Source organism: Aquila chrysaetos, chromosome 4 (genome assembly GCF_900496995.4).
Source record: "Aquila chrysaetos chrysaetos chromosome 4, bAquChr1.4, whole genome shotgun sequence".
Taxonomy (NCBI): domain Eukaryota; kingdom Metazoa; phylum Chordata; class Aves; order Accipitriformes; family Accipitridae; genus Aquila; species Aquila chrysaetos.
The window spans coordinates 35,396,934-35,410,253 of record NC_044007.1 but is presented as its reverse complement, the minus strand read 5'-3'; the positions used below and the strand labels follow the sequence as shown (position 1 = coordinate 35,410,253).

Genomic DNA, 13,320 nt, shown 5'->3' with positions numbered 1-13,320 from the left:
CTGAATTGTTGAAATATTACAGTTCTCTGCGTAGCTGCCGGCTTCTAGACAGGCAGATCGACCACTTTGTTCTACAGGAGAGGTGGAATTTAGTTTATGGTGGTAATTTACATTGGCTATGTGACCCCTGTCAGAAATGGAAAGAGAGATCAGCTCTGCTGGAGACAGACCTTTTATGTTAGTATCTATTTACAGCTGTATAGCTCTCAGGCAAAAGTTACATGATAAAGCCTCATCTTGACATTTAGGCTACAATATTAAACTAATTAATTAATTAGTTAATTAAATTAATTTCTGAAGACAACTAGGAACCATATCAGAGTTATTCCTGTGGAAATGATTTAGTGATGTATGATACTTAATTGTACACCGTGCATATTAAATCCCCTGTGCCTAACTCTTCTTGCCACAGGTGCAAATTGGGAATACGACAGCTGAAGCAAAACCAGTGCAAAACTGGCTGAGTGAGAGGAAAACCAAGTCAATGCTCTGTTTCAGAATTACTTTACTGACAACACATCAAAACAGTTTTGCTGTGGCCAAAAGTAAGATACAGAATGCAACATTCTTGTACTGCGTATAGAAATATTGGTTTCACTCAGCCCTTCTTGAAGCTTTCTGGATTATCCCTGTCTCTCTTCCTCTCAACCCCCACAATATGTGCCTACTAAATTGCTTGTGGCTCTCTGCCAGAAAAGCCATACTACTTACTTAGAAATCACAAGAGGCCCCTTCACATATACAATGGTTTAACTTTGATTAATCGAAAGAGGTACAAAGGTATGAAATTTGGCTTGCAAATATAAACTGAAGTTCTTTAAATGTCACGGACTACTGTTATGACAAGGACTTATCAAGCTTCCACAACTGTGGTATCTGGTTGCAAGCTAGATATTCTGCTGAGTACGTGTTGTGGCAATGAGATGTGGAGAAACGGGGCAGAAAAGCTCAAGAGGATGATTCTGTACTGCAAATATGACATAGCAAAAGGGGCAAAATCTGGTGACTGAGAAAAGTACATGTCTTAGAGCATATATGGAGAAATGGAAAAATGGCACTTTCTGAACTGCATAGCATGTTTGTAGGCTTATTTTTAATGAGAATAATATGAATAAGGTTACACTTCACTAATGAAGCAAGGCTAACCAGCTGAAAGAACAGGAGATAGCCAGAGGGAAAATTATGATTAGTATCACATGACACTATTATCTGCAGCAGCAGATTTGATCCATACCCCATTTAGAGCCCCACATTGAAATTGCAATAAATTCATAATTTTGGTATCTTTCTAGGCTTAACTTTCCTGAAGGAATTTCATGAGGCACTTTTGGCCACATCTGAATGTATCAAGGCCATTACTTTGTAATTTCTTAGACAACAGTCCTCTAATTATCTCTTGCCCTGTTGAAGCTCTTCAGCTGAACCAAAACCCCCACTTTCTATGTTACTGATATGAATAGTGATATAAAACCCAAAAGACTGGACTTTGAATGGGGGACAGAATAAAACTTTGTCCTTTCATCAAAACTCTCTAGTCTACAGATTTGTGCAGTCAGCAGAAACATTCGGATTTCTTCTATATTTGGCATGCGATGTACAATTTCCTGGTAATCCTGTTTTGCTATTTATCAGTCCAGCTGCTACATTCTCAAACTCTCGATTTTATTTCTTTCTTCTTCAAATTTGATCTATGATCCAAAGTCTGGGTTTTTTTGTCAACCAAGAGTTCTAGGTATTTACCTATTTGAGCAGAATGTCCAAAATAGGCACTCAGAAAGAAATGGTAGTAGTCGAATAGTTATGAAATAGTCTGAATAGCAGCAGATGCTTCTAGGTTTTCAGCCAGCAGTATGTTGCAAATATTTCAGTTTATATGTCCATGCTATTATGACTAAGTATGGGAGGAACTTGAATGTCTATAGAACTGGTTTAAGAATATCACATCATCTAAGGCAGGGGAACGTGAAGGCACAGCAAACACTTGATTCAGTCTCTGTGATCAAGGAGTGGTGACTGAAGGCTGGCCAAGTGCTCCAATGGTGATGACATAGCCATTATTGAGATTCACAATGACAATAATACTTTTCTAAGTTCCTCAGTGCTGTAAGAGTCAAGAGTGCTTAACTACAGTTCATCTCCACAATAACTCTGTTAGGCAGGTAAGGACACTTTGTGGACAGATTTTAAATGACTCATCCAAATTCACTCAGCACTGGCAGGAGTGAATGGCAGTGCTGGGACTATAACCCATCATTAAAGCCTCTGGCCTAACCACAACTGGTCATTTTCCCTTTCCTATTATGTAGGTAAAAATAAGAGAGTTATGAAAATAATTACTATCTATGTCCAGGACCTAATTTTCAGGCTTCAATTTTTTGTAATTAAGGGACACTCACAAATTAGGTCAGTGAATTTTAAGGATTAAACAGCAATGAAATTTCACTTATTAAAATTCAGAATGTTTTATTTGGATAACATATAAGCAGAGATTTTATAGAACAGCATTAGGATCTGGTTAGAAAATAATGGCAAGGATACAGATGTCTGTAGTAAGGGTTGTGCAAGTTTCTGAGCAAAATGCAAGACTCCAGCCTCCGACTATTATGAGTGATTTACATGTAATTCTCCTCCAAGGTATGTCTACACAGCACAAAGCAGTGCAACAAGAAGATCCTGGCAATAACTCTAAATGAGTCTGTTCATTTACTGGAAAAACCTTACAGCACTGCTAGCTTTTCTCCTGGGTAACTGCATATGCGGAGTACCTGAGATAAATCATGTATAACCAGCTCAGGAATCCCAAACACAGCCCTCCATTGTGCTGTGTGGGCCGGGCACGAAACCTCCATGTGTAAAACAAAAAGTGCATCCTGGACATCAAAATCATGAAATAAATTCTAGAAGTATTTTCTTCCACAAGTACGTGCCATGGATTTACTCATGCATATATGCTTTCATGGTCGATATTCACATGAGATGCAACTGTATATCCTTTTCACAGATTGCTTCAGTCAGGAACAAGCTGCATGGTATGAGTATGTATGGAGGGGTGCTACTCACTGGTGTATGTATATAGAAATGTATGCAAAGGTCTGAAACCATTTGACAACTATGTTGAAGTTTGGCCCTCGTTTTTAATATTTTAAATTACTGAAGAGGTGCAAATATTTTGCTGGACATTTATAGCTTCACATAAAGGAAGATGTAAGATGAATGTTTACAATGTTACAACTGAATGTGGAATGGCATAGCCCAAATTCTCAACCTTATATGTTATTTTACAAAGGAAAACCTAAATTACTTTGCACAAAACTGCATAAGAAATTACGTCTAAGGTAACTTCTACCATAATGCTGCTCCAAAAGCAGGAAATTTCCCATTTCTTTCATATTTATACAACGATGTCTCTTGAATCTATCTTTATTATAATACCCTTTGCTATGTGCAAGTGTTCTGACAGAAACTGTAAAAATATTGCAGGATTTGTCTTGCAATAAGCTACTTTAACACAGTGGATCAATATGCAATTTCAGAAAATGGCCATAGTTAATCTGCATAAATTATCTTGTAAATACAATGTCCCTAACTTCAGGAACAGGATAGTCTGCTGGTCTTCAGTGGGCACTTCTGAATTTGAACATCCACCCTTTTGCATGAAGAAGGGCTATGGTTTACTGATTCACAACTGAGGAAGGTGAGACCTGTTATATTACTACATAGTACTTAAGCTTAACTATAATATACTAAACTACTGTTAGAAACGAGCTAACTGTGCGTTAACAAGAGGCTGAGGGGAGCAAAAATAAAGGCTACTATTTTCACACACTGCTGCTTAGATGTTCACAGTTTGAAACACAACTTCTGTCTGGCCAAACACTTTCTTTCTTGAACATTTAATAACTTAAAAAAAAATAATATGAATTACTGAAAGAAAGAAGTAATCTGTGACACTGGAGTTCATGTTACCAAACCAAAAACTACTCTGAGTCAAAGCATCAGCAGGAGTCTTAGAATGCTAGACAGAAATAAACTAGGTAATAAAATGCCATTATGTTCAGCAACACACAAATCTTCTGGATTGACAAGCCTGGACTATTTTGTTAGAACAAAGGATGGTATTCCTTTAAATCTGCCCCTTAAAGTGAAAGCACCCAATTTAGACCTGAATTTACAGAATAATTTCCAAGATTTTACATAGGTTGCTCTGGATTTACAGTGACAAGCAAACCAGAACAGGCTCAAAAATCCAATGTTAAGGTAGGAATTATGACTTGGACAAGTTTCATGAAACTTTTTTTTTTTCCTTTAGCTTCCTGGTGAAATGATTGTCTTTTCCATATTGGTCTTGTATCTTCCTCTTCCTGTTGCTCATCTACTCTTAGTCATGTCATATACTAAAAAAAAAAAATTCAACAATCCTGTTTGTTTGAGCTCAGACTCTGTTTCATGCATATTTATTGGTGAAGAAATACTCCTGGCACGAAAATAAATTAAGTATATTTGCTCATTTCAATCATTTTCTCAAAGCCAATATTAGGAGCTTTCACAGTATTTTAAGTATTCTAGTACTTAAAAGCATGAAACTTTGTATTACCCATAGAGCTTTCCTAACAAATAATAGATTAGTCTTTTAAGACATGGAACAACACGAGAGAGATTCTGAATACCACTTTGCATTCTTACTACCTGCTTTACAATTCCATATATTTTATTTGCAAGAGTAGAACAGGAGTACAGTAAAAACAAAAAAATAAAATTTGCAAAAAACTCCCATTGTATGAACAAAGTCTTTTACAAAAAGTTGAAGCATAAACAAAAAAACCAAGACCGACATGAAAAAAATTGTCCTGGTTGAAAAAATATGACATACAATAAAAATAATTTCAAAAAAATCAGAAAAAAAGCATTGAATCAAACTGTTTCCTGCAATGCTGGAGTTCCTTGATGTAGTGCGATTACTAAATATAGTATTTTACTAATCTCAGCAGGGAGCTGGCTAACTGCATGCCCGTCAGATGTTTTTAATGGTCACCCCCTGTGGAACAAATCTAAGGAGTGCATGAAAAACACCCACATTTAAAAAAGCCCCCTTGCTAGATCATTAAGGAAAGATAAAGGCCTGTACATTCGGATGTGATATATAACACAATCATTGTGTCAAGAAAACATATGTTTGATTAGCGCGCCTCAGGTTCATTAATCGCTGTGTCTGCTTCACAGCAGTGGGCAAAGTTTCCACCGTAGCTACTGCACAGAAGGGTATAGACACTCGGTAGCTTAAAGACTGACAGTTCAGCAGTAAATCTTGAGCTATTCCAACATGCTCCCCTCTTACAGAGTTTGAATAGCAGCTGTATCGCAGCCTTAAATCTTCATTAAAATACAGTCCTAGGGTTTAGACTAAGAAATAACCATTACTGTACCATAAATAGGTAACAACAAGGAGACCAAAGGCATTGTCACAGGTTACTGCCGTAGTATTTTAAGTTCCTGACTATAGTAAGGCAGACACTTGACATCTATAAAAACATGTGAAGTACAAATAAGAGTGAAAAAACTTAATTGATACAGTTCCCAGAGAGAATATATGAAATATTTGCTAAATGCAAAACAAGTTTATCAACTGAGCCAAAGAAGCTTGTACGTCCTTTTTTTCATGCTATTTAGATATCCTCTGAATTCAGAGCTCCTGTTTCAGTGATGCAGGAGATCTGGAAAGTTTGGCTCAGTCAAGCAAGGGAGACCCGGGTCTATCCTACCTCTGGATGTGATGTTTGGTTCTAATTAAGAGAAAATTAGCTAACACTGCTGCTGTTGCAGGAGCGTACAGGTTAATCGGTACAGTAGGGTGCTTACTGTTTACCCTCTATCTGTTAAACCTTAACCCAGCTATGTATTTATAAAGACAGTGCTCCTGTGGAGCACATGCAAAGCAAGTAACCATATTTTCAATGGCTGGCATTCAAGAGTGCACAGAGACCTGTTTGTCTGATAGGGAAGCTGAAAGCAGGAGATGGGACATGGCTTTCTATAAAAAATCACACTTACATTGAAGAGCACCTTGCTGCCCTGTTCACGTCCTCTATTCTATAACTAAGATATGTATTTTTTTGTAGACATAGTAGAGAGTAGTTTACCTTCAGTGAGTTAAAACACTGAATACAATCTTTGCCCCCAAAAATGAGTAAGAAAACCATGATAAAAAAATAATAAATTAATTATTCAGAAATTAAAATACTGCAAAGCACTACAAAATAATGTAAGCTATAGCTGACATGGTTTTTGCGGAAACAACTTGTCTGCCTCTGATCCATTTATGTCAATACTGTATTTTCAAGAAGAGGAGTTGAAATTAATTTTGTAATTCACAAGCAAAGGAAATATGAAAAACTGGCAACCCTGGGATCTCCTGTTTTCATCACATAGCCTAAAAAAAGAAGGGAGGTGAGGGAGTTTGTGTTCTGCTAATAAAGTACACAGAGGACGACCATGGTATGGAGCATTTGTGGAGGAGCCTGTGTCTCAGGTATCATCCTGAACAACTGAGTAAAGGGAGAGAGGAACTTGGTTAGTTTTGAAAGAGAAAATAGTTTGGGTTTAAAATCACTTTGTAGCAAAAGCATCAATGGAAATATGTTTTCATGTACACTCTTTCATTACAAAGGTTGTCACTGGAGTGAAGAGTGAAGCAAGCATTAACCATTCTCTGTTTACAAACTGCATGTGAAAGCCCCAAATGCTGCATGAATGAAGAGGGAACAGGATCGCTGTGAAACCGCGAGTACAAAACCAGCTTCCTGAGTTTGCTGAAAAGTCTGATGCTGATACAGGCACTGGTTTTGTGCACTAACCTAGATATGGGGCAGTATGTGGAAAGAACCACCCTTCTTTAACTAAAACAAGAAACAATCATTTCACTTCTGAAAATTACCCTGCTTCATTGTGCTCCCAATTCTGAAAGAGACTGAAGGAGACGACAGCCAAAAAAACCTCTGAAAGCCTTGGCCTCAGGTCACAGTGAGAGGAATAAACTGTAACTTGTCTCTTTTCTCCATCTTCACCTTTTCTTGTTGCTTCTCTTTTTAAGGGTTTTTGCTTGAGAGCCGAGTTCCCTTATTATAATTAAAGCTAAACCCCAGTCTACTATGAATTTACCATGGCACCTTCACATTTTTGCCAGCTGAAACTTCCAGTCTTTCAAAGTTTTGGCTGTATTCCAAGCCAAGGTCCGTAGCTAAGTTATCAAGTCACGTTAGGATTTACTTAGAAAGATTTTGGCAGGGAATGTGGCCCGGTGCGTTTAGTGCTGGCTGCAGTATTTTGAGAGATCCTGACAGCTTTTAAACTTTCTCATACGTAACCCCCCTAAATCCTAAAATTGGTTATGAAAATATAATTCACATTTTTTCCATGGACCAAGTTACGTGCAGGGATATGTGGGAGGATTTTAACGGTTATTTGCAAGACACTGAGGAAAAAAGCTAAAAATGTTACCAAGGTGACATCCACACCACACCTGGGGAGCCACACAATGCCATTAGCCAGTTATTCTCCATTTACCTTCTTTCCTTTTAAAAACTGAAACAAAAAAGAAGTACCTGGCTGTTTCTGGAGGCACGAAGAGCAAAACTTCAGCAGCACTTGAATAAAGGGCTTGCTTCCTTGTAAGAGGAAGAGAGGTAACGATGGCCAGAATAGAAGAAAGCTAGTTTAGACAGATTTCTGGCCAGAAGCCAGGTAGTTGGAGACCTCGTGTTAGAAAATTTACCCCCCCTTGTAGCTAGATTTGCATTTGTTTTCCTAATTCTGTATACTTTTTAGTTAATTCAGAAACATTCTTCCTGCAGCAAATATTACGTCCTGCAGTATGCTTTGTGAATGAATATGCTAGGTTTCCAAACCTGCATACCTTTTCTTATGGAAACTGATATTAGAATGATTGTTATAGTCATTTTTTTGAAGAATGACTACCACTATTTCAACTTCCTTTGAGGTCAAAAATAGGATAATATGGACTAGATGGTCTACAGTCCACAGAAGTATATCTGAAATAAACGGAAACTGATAAAACCACTTCTTGGAGCTCTACCCTGGGTCACCGCCATCAGCTGTGGCAATGTCTACTTTCCCTCTGAAGTTAGTTGATTAAAAAAAAACCCTATAAACCAGAATGCAATGAAGTTCAGGTATTCTGATTTTTACATGAAGCTCGCTCTCTCAAGAACAATTCTTGCTATCAGCTTGTTCTGTTTTATCTCCCTCTATTTCACATTCCCAACATGTTTTCTTACTTTTGGCTAGTCATGTATAAATTAGGGTTTGGAGATGTTGAAGCCCTTTCCTACAGACCATAGCCGTTCGATGTCAAGTGGATTTTCAGTGTAGCAGGACACCTGCAAGTTTCTGAGAGCCAAGCAAGGACTCTCAATTAACAGGTAGCCTGCTGTTGTGCAAATCAGAGATGCCACTAAAATTATCAATAAAATCCTGACTGACCTACTGCCTTTCCTTGGAGGAAACTTCTTTCCCTGTTAATAAAACAAAAATAGTAGTTTTCTTGAATAAATGGGGAAGTTTTGTAGCAAATAACCTGATAAAAGTGTGTAAGTTTTCTTCAGAGCACAATGACTGTAAGTTCACATGGATAAAAGAAGATCTCCTATTTCCTGACTTCTGCCCAGTGGCATACAACTGTAAAGATGCCAGTGAATCATAAAAAGCTGTACTAGTTTTGACTGGGGTGGAGATCATTTTCTTCGTAGTAGCTTGTATAGTACTATGTTTTGGCTTTGTGACCAAACCAGTGTGGATAACACACTGTTTTAGCTATAGCTGAGCAGCGCTTCCACAGAGTCAAGGTCTTTTCTGCTCCTCACCCCACCCCACCAGCGAGGAGGCTGGGGGGGCACAAGAAGTTGGGAGGGGACACAGCTGGGACAGCTGACCCCAACTGACCAAAGGGATATTCCAGACCATATGACGTCATGCTCAGCTTATACAGATGGGGGAAGAAGAAGGAGGGTGGGGGTCTTTCGGAGTGATGGCGTTTGTCTTCCCAAGTCACCATTACGCATGACGGAGCCCTGCTTTCCTGGAGATGGCTGAACACCTGCCTGCTGATGGGAAGTGGTGAATGAATTCCTTGTTTTGCTTTGCTTACGTGCGTGGCTTTTGCTTTACCTATTAAACTGTCTTTGTCTCAACCCACAAGTTTTCTCACTTTTACCCTCCTGATTCTCTCCCCCATCCCACTGGAGGGCAGTGAGTGAGCGGCTGCGTGGGGCTGAGCTGCCCACCAGGTTTAACCCATAACAGTCCCTTCTGGCACCCAATCTGGGGCATGAGGGGTTTGAGATAAAAACAGATTTGATGAGAGTATGCTAGACCAAATTTATAGCTGTTTAGCTACTAATTGGCAGGCTCCTGTGCTTGCCATGGGGCTTGCTAGCTTCACTGTAGATTAGAGTCTAGTGCTTGTTAGTGGCTGTTTTTTGCTTCTGCTGTTTCCTATTCTCCTTACCATCCTATTCTGCTCTGCCTGGGAACTTACTGATAACAGTAATGGGCTGGCAGATGGCCAGGGAACTGCTGTTCCTGTGCTGCTGTACTGGACAGGCTGAAACTCAAGTCCAGGGGACTGTGACTGTGGATAAGTGCATGCTGGAGCAGGCACATCCAGAAGCGTATGGGGCCCTGGAGTGAGTAGTCCATGCCAGAGCAGGTACTCCCCAGAAGGGACTGTGGCCTATGGCTAAAGTCATGCTGGAGCAGGCACATCCCTAAGGGATAGGGGCCCATGGACAAGCCCACACCGGAGCATATACACCCCAAAGGGACCAGAGGCCTGTGGATAAGCCCATGCTGGAGAAGGGGCAAGGGGAGGAGTTTGTTCCAATGTTAAACCCTATGGCCTAGTCCTACGGGACAAGGGGTGAAGACTGTAATGGATGTAGTTTTAAACTCTTGTAACCCAGGGTTTGAGTTGCATGTTATAGGAATTACTATAGCAGGTACCATCTGAACCAACAGAGGATAAGCCTCACAAGACGTGAAAGTGCAGCAGTGATGCAACCTGAGCTGACTTTGGTGCCCAATAACGCCACACAATACACCACTTCTCCTGTCCTGAGTGTCCACCATAACAGATGGAGTAAACATGGACTGAATGGACTCAATGGACATTTTGTGGACTTTTTAAAGGGGTGACCCATAGACTAAGGGAATGATATCTGTGTACATATCAAAGGATGGGAAGTGCGGGGGGCGGTAATGAGGATCTATTGAATAGTGTGGGTCCTGAGCATGACGTAAATGGTATGGAAGAAGGGGTGGAGATTATACTAGTTTTGGCTGGGATGGAGCTGATTTTCTTCACAGGAGCTTGTATAGTGCTAAGTTTTGGCTTTGTGACCAAAACAGCACTGATAACACACCGATGTTTTAGCTATTGCTCAGCAGTGCTTGCACAGCATCAAGGCCTTTTCTGCTTCTCACACTGCCCTGCCAGCAAGCAGGCTGGGGATGGGCAAGAAGGTGGGAGAGGACACAGCCGGGACAGCTGGGACCCAAGGGATATCCCACACCTATGACATCCTGCTTGGCAATAAAAGCTAGGGAAAGAAAGAGGAAGGGGGTACACTCGGCGTTATGACATCTGTGTTCCCAAGTAACCATTACACGTGATGGAGCCCTGCTTTCCTGGATATGGCTGAACACCTGCCTGCCAATGGGAAGCAGTGAATTAATTCCTTGTTTTGCTTTGCTTGCACACACAGCTTTTGTCTTTATCTCAACCCATGAGTTTTCTCACTCATGCCTTTCTGATTCTTTCCCTCATGCCACTGCAGGGGAGTCTGCAAGCAGCTGTGTGAGGCTTAAGCTGCCCACCAGGGTTAACCCACAACAAAAGTCTATAGTAATTTGAACATCAGGCAATAGTTTGGTAATTGGTGAAAGTGCAAACTTCACATTAGAAAAAAAAAGTATCCAGAAGAGACAGAAACTGAGATAATGAGGACTTTGTCAACCATTTCTAAAGGTGTTTAAACTCCCTGTGGGTAAGAGATAAACATTGCTGTTGAGATTATTGTACTGGTCGTTGAGCATGGCATAGTACAAACATACTGGAAGATAATAAATACCCTTCTGCAAAAGCTCAGATTTCAATACTTTCAGTGTTGACAGAGCACAACATCATTCCACACATCATTTTACAGAAACCGATCTGACCAATAAGCAGGTACAGTGCTAGTAACCTTGACTAAGACCCAAGGCACTGGGACAGGAACCAAAAGCCCGATTCCACAGCTTGTTTTGCAGAAGCTGGTATTGATAATACACAGCAGCACAGTCACTCTCAAGCTCCTTCAAGGGGTTTCATGAGTACTTATTTTTAAATATAAATGTCATTAATTCCCACCGCCCTTAGAGTGTTAAAATTAAGGCAAATCAGCTGATCACAGTTACCTCTGGGCCTGACTGTACACTACTATTTTAGAAAAATTTCACTAATATTTGCAGTCTGGTCAATTCTGCTGGGAAAGAAGTCTCTGATGCCTTGGGCAGCCGGGGGGGGGCGGGGCTAGATGCAGTTATATGCATAGAATTATAGGGGGGGTTGACCCCAAACGTGGATGAAGCAATATTTGCTTTAACAGCCTTATTTCAAAAGTATTCACTAACATTATTCTACAAACATCTTCATTTTTTAATATCCTAATTTTTCCTGATTTTTGGAGATAAGATCTTCTTCAAGAAAGCATTTATATAAAAACAGTTTGTTGACATAGCCTTCAAATCCATTTTACATTAGTGATGCCAGGAAGCCTGATGCTACAATTTCAAAAGCTTCCTTTAATTATTGTTTGGTTTTTCTAATTTGAATGAGTGATGAGACTTTTGTACTCCCCAGAACTAGCCCATTTGCTGGGGTTCCAGTCCCAAGGCGACAGGGGCCACAAACCTTTCTGCAGCTGACACGGTCAAGCACAGAACAGTATCATCTGGGTTTACATTCTAGTTTTTAGCACTTGCTACACTCTCCCTCATTGGCTTTTGCTGGAGACTTGCTAAAACATACCTTTTGATTCATTCCTCTGCAGGGAACTTCGAAAATAGACTCTCTGACAACTAACACTATAATTACAACTATATTCATTATAATAGATTCAGTACGTAGAACCCTTCCCCACAAAACACAGTATAACTTTACTTTTTTTTTTCTCAAAAGTGATTTGGGGCAATCTGAGGAAAATCACATCAGCCATTCATGACTCATAAGAGATGGTTTGGTTTTTGCTCAGTTTACCACAGCTCAGCTCCATTTCACTCCTAAATAAATGATCACTTGAACAAAATCACCACAAAACGATTAAACTTCTAACTAAAACTTTTGTAGTGTAGGCTCAGTAGATAACTACGGAGGAAGAGTGAAGGTGAATGACATAGTGGAGGGCCACTTTATGCAAGGCAGTGAGCCATGAGAAAGGCTGAAAGAAGCAAAGGGAAGTTGCTGCTTTCTATCCTGAAAGAGGAATGGAAGTGAAAACAACAACAACAAAAAGCTTGTCTGTTGTAAAAACTGAGACAGGACATTTGGGATGGGAAGGTAGTCCATAGCCCATCAGAGACCCAGAGACAGGAAATGCCCACTGATTTTCTGGGAAGCCATGGAAGCTTCACTTCAACGTGCTGCTTCAGAGGCCTTTATTGAAGCTTTCACCTCCATCACAGCATTCTTGGTTAGTGTGTTTTCATTTCTGCCCATTGGCCTCCTCAGCAGGAAGATTCTGCTTAGAATGAGATGCGATACCAAGTTTTCTCAGAATGCTTTCACCTTATTTCTACTCACCGGAACAATAAAGAAAGTCTCATAATTTCCTTTACTGTAGCTATTTGAATCTGGAATCAATGGGGAATGCTTGGGGTTTTTTCCCTTCTTTTTTTTTCCCTAACCTTGCAATCTGTACCAATGAATTCTTTCAATTTTCAAAGCTAGTTCAGAGATATGTGCTCTTCAAGAGCTCAAGATACTGGTAAATGTCTTGCTGTAGCCTTCTCCTTCTTATTTATCATGGCTTTTTTTGTGAATGTGACAAGTTTATGGAAAATATCGAAGTGCAGTCCTGTTGCCCAAATCCACAACTGGTGTGTCAATCTGTTGCCTTCAGAGATACAACCTGTACAAGTAAACAATCTGGCCTTAGTTTTCCAGTCCTAAGTTATACTGAAGATCATAAGAAAGAAATATCCTGATGTGCTGGCAAAGACCAATGAAACTTCAATTGAACAAAATCCGCTTGCTGTGGGAAGAGAAAAAGA

The 13,320-nt window shown here is 39.9% G+C and overlaps 1 protein-coding gene across 6 annotated transcripts in view; it reads right to left on the bottom strand.

Annotated features, from left to right (window-relative positions):
* STAU2 (staufen double-stranded RNA binding protein 2) overlaps positions 1-13,320 on the bottom strand; it is a 176,565-nt gene that overhangs the window by 63,385 nt on the left and 99,860 nt on the right. The window lies entirely within an intron of this gene.